Source organism: Amia ocellicauda, chromosome 22, assembly GCF_036373705.1.
Source record: "Amia ocellicauda isolate fAmiCal2 chromosome 22, fAmiCal2.hap1, whole genome shotgun sequence".
Taxonomy (NCBI): domain Eukaryota; kingdom Metazoa; phylum Chordata; class Actinopteri; order Amiiformes; family Amiidae; genus Amia; species Amia ocellicauda.
In genome coordinates, this window is record NC_089871.1 from 21,079,396 (window position 1) to 21,086,048 (window position 6,653).

General features: G+C 35.9%; 1 long non-coding RNA gene across 1 annotated transcript; it reads left to right on the forward strand.

Annotated features, from left to right (window-relative positions):
* Nucleotides 1–3,120: 3,120 nt before the first annotated feature.
* On the forward strand, nucleotides 3,121–6,447 carry LOC136718377 (uncharacterized). Its single transcript, XR_010805283.1, has 3 exons — nucleotides 3,121–3,315; nucleotides 3,646–3,740; nucleotides 6,306–6,447. It is a non-coding gene; the product is annotated as an uncharacterized LOC136718377 (long non-coding RNA).
* The last annotated feature ends 206 nt before the right edge of the window (nucleotides 6,448–6,653 follow it).

Genomic DNA, 6,653 nt, shown 5'->3' on the forward strand with positions numbered 1-6,653 from the left:
GTCACTAGCTTTTGCTTTACTCGTCATGTCTTCTTGTGTTGCATGACATGTACGGCAAGCTTTAAGCGCAAAAGCCACTCCTTCTTTAAATCCTCCTAACCACTGTGCTGCTAGAGTATCACATGGTGTTAAAAGAAGTGAGCCTTCAATATTATGCACAGTCCCATTTACATCAATGTTTATGCCACCATTGCTTAATTTATTCACAGTGCAAATGAAGTCCTGTAAAAATTGTTCAATGCCACATTGTTTTAGGTCCCTTGTTTTTGCAACACCAAATAACTGAATTGTTGTTAGCCATGATCGAAAAATTGAGGGGATATTTCCTAAAGTCCAGTAAAACATTGTAAGCTTGTGTTTTCTGGTATGTGCTCCAATGGGGTTAACTATGTCAATGTCGTCACAGTTAAGTATGATTTGCAGGGCTCTGGGATTTTTGGAAAACAATGGGTGTTTGAAATATTAGACCATCACAAATATCCTGCATTTGTCCTGTGTTACTGAAATATGGATGTGTTACATAATGCCATATTACATTACATATTACAGGGCAAGTGTTGTGTGATTACTATTACGTGTGTTATGTTGTTATGGGATATATATATATATATATATATATATATATATATATATATATATATATATATATACTTATACACACACACACACACACACATATATATATATATATATATATATATATATATATATATATATATATATATATATATATGTGTGTGTGTGTGTGTGTGTGTGTGTATATATATATATATATATATATAAGTTTAAAAATAGCTGGCGTTACAATAGTTTTAATAAATCTTAAATGCAGGGTGCCTTATCCCAGGGATTTTATATAGAACAATTATCCGGTCAAGGAAGCACAGCAGCTCCAGTCTAAAAACAGTCCATATTCACCGATGTGTCAAAAATTATTTATTAGAGAATAAGTGAACATCATAATGCTTACGCGTTTAGACTTATCTTCCTCAGAGCACATATACATATACACATTATGATTTACTGTCACATAACAACAATAACACAAGTAATAGTAATCACGCAACACATGCGCTGTAAAAGGGTACAGATTCAGGTAGATTTACCACAGCCGGGTTTATAGTGGCGCATTTAACATCTGCTAAACAGGGACATTTCTTTCTGACTGTCGCGTTTCGATTCTACTTACAAATACATCACGTTGTTAATACAAAATAGTAATAATAATAATAATAATAATAATAATAATACAACTGTTGAACCACATCACCATCTTAATAAAAAGAAAATGATACTTTCTGCATGTGTTTGCATTGCTTTCAAATTTATTAAAATTATATCAATCTATATTAGCGGGGGTGGGGGTGCTTGCAGATCGAGTTTAGCCCGGCGCTTGCGCATTAAAGTATCTCTTGGTTATGTTGGTTATTGTGTCAGTTCACTCTCCTCCATGTCTGTCTGTGTTTCTGATGCACATTTCTACCTGCATCCAGCACGTGTGTAAGAACCGGGAAGAACGCAAAGCGTCCTAATGACGAAAAATACTGCCGTAAAGATTGCAATTTGCGACACCACTATATAAACGATATAGCATAATATGAAACGATAGACGTTTTTCTATCGTCATACAATATATATCGTCATATCGCATAGCTATATGCTATAGCTATTTATCATTTTCTATTAATTTAGTAAACATACGTTACGAGGTGTAGTATAAATAAATGAATAATAAAATAGCTATATCAAGATTAGCCATATTGTACATAAAACATTCACTCATAAAAAGTTATCAGTAAACAGAACAGTTTCAGTTAATATGTGAAAATTACTCTCACTTTAAAATAATCCTGTGAACCTCGCAGACTATCTGCTTTTCATTGTATTCCTATCACTTTGTTTAATGACTATATACAAGTATTCGGTTATATACTCAAGGCAAAATATATTAAAAAGTTTGTAATTTCTTAAGACCGAAATTAGAAAAATAATTAAAATGACATTGCAAAATAAAAACTCTAGGATCCTCTCTATTGCTCATAATTTTCTGGGACGTTACGTCGCGCAATGAACTGTGGGTATCGTAGTTCAATTTCCAGCAATGCCTTCGAAGACACGTTTCATTTCAGTCATTCTGAACCAAAACATAGTAATCGACGTGGCATCTCACCTTATATCGCATTTTATTGTGTATTTTGGTGTTTTTATTGCATTCCTCTGGTTGTATATACCTGCGTTAATCTGTTTCTGTAAGGTTTAAAATACACTTAAAAATGTATGTATATATACAAACAATATCATTCTGATTTTCACAACAATTCATGTTTATTTGATGTTAGTTGACTAATTTTGTCTGTTTAAATATATATAGCAGCAAAGCCCTCCTCATCTGCAGAAAATTCTACCAGAAGACCTCAGACTCATAATAGTAAATTAATCTTGCTACCCTAATTTCAAAATTCTCTAACTTGAAAAGTTTGGCAACCCTCTATTATTCTATTAATCCATATGATTGTTGCTCAATCTTGCATTATATTAAATGGTCCTTATATATATATATATATATATATATATATATATATATATATATATATATATATATATATATATATATGCATATATATGTGTGTGTGTATGTATATATATATGTGTGTGTGTATATATATGTAAATATGTGTTCCAGTTGTTTTGGTACATTTCTGCAGAACATTACTGCATTACATGTTTGAATTGACAACACCAAAGTGCAATACATGTCTGTTTTAATAGATTTTCAGAGGAGTGTCCTTGTGAGGCTTGACACCATTCTTGAGAACCAGCAGGAAGGCTTGGCACTATTATGCAAGTTGATTTCTGCCCTTGGGAGCAGTGCAGAAGGACACTGACGATGTGTGTCCTCGACCCTGGCAGACCATACACAAGATGAAAGACATGTGCAGCCATTTAAATGAAGGTGTTGACTTCCGGAAAAACTGATATGAATGTTTCACTAAACTTCTGTTAGGTGGACATAATGATTGATTTTGTCTTAAACACCTAATGGTGTAATATTGTACACAGTTGAAGTCACTTTCAATCTGCAAATATATGTGGAATGTTCTGTTGCTGTATTTAAATAGTTTCTAATTACATTTTTAACACTGACCATTCTTTAGGTACTGTACCTGAGTTCCACTGGAGGGTCTGACCTGGGAGACACAGTGCGCAAAGTAATGTGTAAGATATTTACCAACAAGCTCATGTCCCACTACAGCATGGAGGGGAAAAATGGAAAGCTGAGGTCTGAAGATCTCTACAACAACAAAGTGATAATAAGTAAGCATTTATTTTGTAATGTACTTATTTAAAAGTAACCAAGGATTGTTGATGTGATGGTAAAACCTCTCTCTGGGTGGGTGGTGTAAAGCAAGTAGTAATTCAATTTGATTTTATCAGTGGCTTTTTGTTGCTTCATAAGAAAATTACAGTTAAGCCAATGAACAAGCAATCCTGTAAAGTGGTTGCGAAGTCTGATTATCAGGAACATGACAATATTAGTGTATGTCATGAACATTTTATTTGTAATTTTTAGTGACAAGACACTACATATACCAACATGACACAATTCACATTAAATGCATCATCAAACTTATTATTTATTTTAAGAAGCCGTCAAACGCAACAGCAAGGTGTCATCAGAAGTGGAGTTTAAAATAGGAGAGACTCTAAAACTGGCACCACATTGGGAGAAACAATATCAGGTAATCAGACCTCACCTGTTTTCTTTGAGACAATAACTGAGTAATGTATAACAGATGGTACATCATCTATGATATCATAACTACACATACATAATCATCAATCCATCATCCATATCCACTTCATCTTGTACCTCAGTGCACCAGATTCTGGCTGATAATGGGCACAATGTGGGTACACCTTAGATATAACACCAGTCCATTTCACACACACAGTGACCCACACACAGGCTATTTTACAGCAGCTTAATCAACCTAACCAGCATGGTTTGGATGGGAAGAAAGTGGAGCATCTAGAGAAAAGACACAGTAAGAACATGCAAACTACTCGACACTTTACAGACAGTCGAGGCTGGCATCAACACCAGGTCCGTGGAGCTCTGAAGAAGCGCTAATGAAGCTGCGCTAATCATGCAGCACAGTTCCACCCACACTTACATACAGTGAGGGAAAAAAGTATTTTATCCCCTGCTGATTTTGTACGTTTGCCCACTGACAAAGAAATGATCAGTCTATAATTTTAATGGTAGGTGTATTTTAACAGTGAGAGACAGAATAACAACAAACAAATCCAGAAAAACGCATTTCAAAAAAGTTATAAATTGATTTGAATGTTAATGAGGGAAATAAGTATTTGATCCCCTATCAATCAGCAAGATTTCTGGCTCCCAGGTGTCTTTTATACAGGTAACGAGCTGAGATTAGGAGCACTCTCTTAAAGGGAGCACTCCTAATCTCAGCTCATTACCTGTATAAAAGACACCTGTCCACAGAAAGCAATCAAACAATCAGATTCCAAACTCTCCAACATGGCCAACACCAAAGAGCTGTCCAAGGATGTCAGGGACAAGATTGTAGACCTACACAAGGCTGGAATGGGCTACAAGACCATCGCCAAGCAGCTTGGTGAGAAGGTGACAACAGTTGGTGCGATTTTTCGCAAATGGAAGAAACACAAAATAACTGTCAGTCTCCCTCGGTCTGGGGCTCCATGCAAGATCTCACCTCGTGGAGTTTCAATGATCATGAGAACGGTGAGGAATCAGCCCAGATCTACATGGGAGGATCTTGTTAATGATCTCAAGGCAGCTGGGACCATAGTCACCAAGAAAACAATTGGTAACACACTATGCCGTGAAGGACTGAAATCCTGCAGCACCCACAAGGCCCCCCTGTTCAAGAAAGCACATGTACAGGCGCGTCTGAAGTTTGCCAACATCTGAATGATTCAGAGGAGAACTAGGTGAAAGTGTTGTGGTCAGATGAGACCAAAATCAAGCTCTTTGGCATCAACTCAACTCGCCGTGTTTGGAGGAGGAGGAATGACCCCAAGAACACTATCCCCACCGTCAAACATGGAGGTGGAAACATTATGCTTTGGGGGTGTTTTTCTGCTAAGGGGACAGGACAACTGCACTGCATCAAAGGGACAAGGGACGGGGCCATGTACCGTCAAATCTTGGGTGAGAACCTCCTTCCCTCAGCCAGGCCATTGAAAATGGGTCGTGGATGGGTATTCCAGCATGACAATGACCCAAAACACACAGCCAAGGCAACAAAGGAGTGGCTCAAGAAGAAGCACATTAAGGTCCTGGAGTGGCCTAGCCAGTCTCCGGACCTTAATCCCATAGAAACTCTGTGGAGGGAGCTGAAGGTTCGAGTTGCCAAACATCAGCCTCGAAACCTTAATGACTTGGAGAGGATCTGCAAAGAGGAGTGGGACAAAATCCCTCCTGAGATGTGTGCAAACCTGGTGGTCAACTACAAGAAATGTCTGACCTCTGTGATTGCCAACAAGGGTTTTGCCACCAAGTACTAAGTCGAAGGGGTCAAATACTTATTTCACTCATTAACATGCAAATCAATGTATAACTTTTTTGCAATGCATTTTTCTGGATTTTTTTGTTGTTATTCTGTCTCTCACTGTTAAAATACACCTACCATTAAAATTATAGACTGATCATTTCTTTGTCAGTGGGCAAACATACAAAATCAGCAGGGGATCAAATACTTTTTCCCCCACTGTACACGCATACATACACAACATATATACCATAATTGATTCAGCTTTTTGTTGATGCACATAAATTCTGAATATGTCGAACATGAATGTGCTAATGTTAAGATTAAAATGCATTTTAAAACTTTGTCACTATATAAGAACATAAGAACATTAGAAAGTTTACAAATGAGAGGAACCCTTTTGACCCATCATGCTCGTTTTGGCTATATAAGACTATATAAGGTAGTCTTGATTATTATGCTTGATCAGGAACCTGCATTTTTTTTAAATAGTTTGTTTATATTGGGAAATATCTAATAATGTGAGACAGGAGTATAATGTTCAACACTTGACTCCAGAAATGTTCATACCCTTTATTTAATGTAATGGATTTAAACAACATAAGTGTACATTCAGTCAAAATTGTTTAGACGTGTTACGCATTCCCATCAAATAAATTGTAAGATTTTAATACAAATAATTGAATAACAAAATATTTTTGCTAGAAAAAAATGTGTACATGTATATTGAGAATTACCATTAAACTCTTAAGTTTTTCATTTTAGGCAAAGGATGAAGCCCCAGAAAAGGGCACAAGAAGAATTGGCCCGAGATGAAGAGATTGTTTAACTATTTACATTTTAAAAGCTTGTACAGATTTCAAATAAAAAAAGTTAAAATACACAATAAATGAAGTGTGATAAAATGCATTGTAGTTCCTTCTGTTATTTGAATAAATTCAATGTTCACAGAAGGTTATTCACTAACGTTAAGAAGTAATGTTCTAAGAACTAATAGAGAACTTTCCATATTCCAACGTTCTCGTAATGTTACTTGGTAACGTTTCTGTAAGTTACAAGTAACGTTCTTGTAACATTCAGATAATGTTAAAATGTTTGTTGGGGAGTTACACA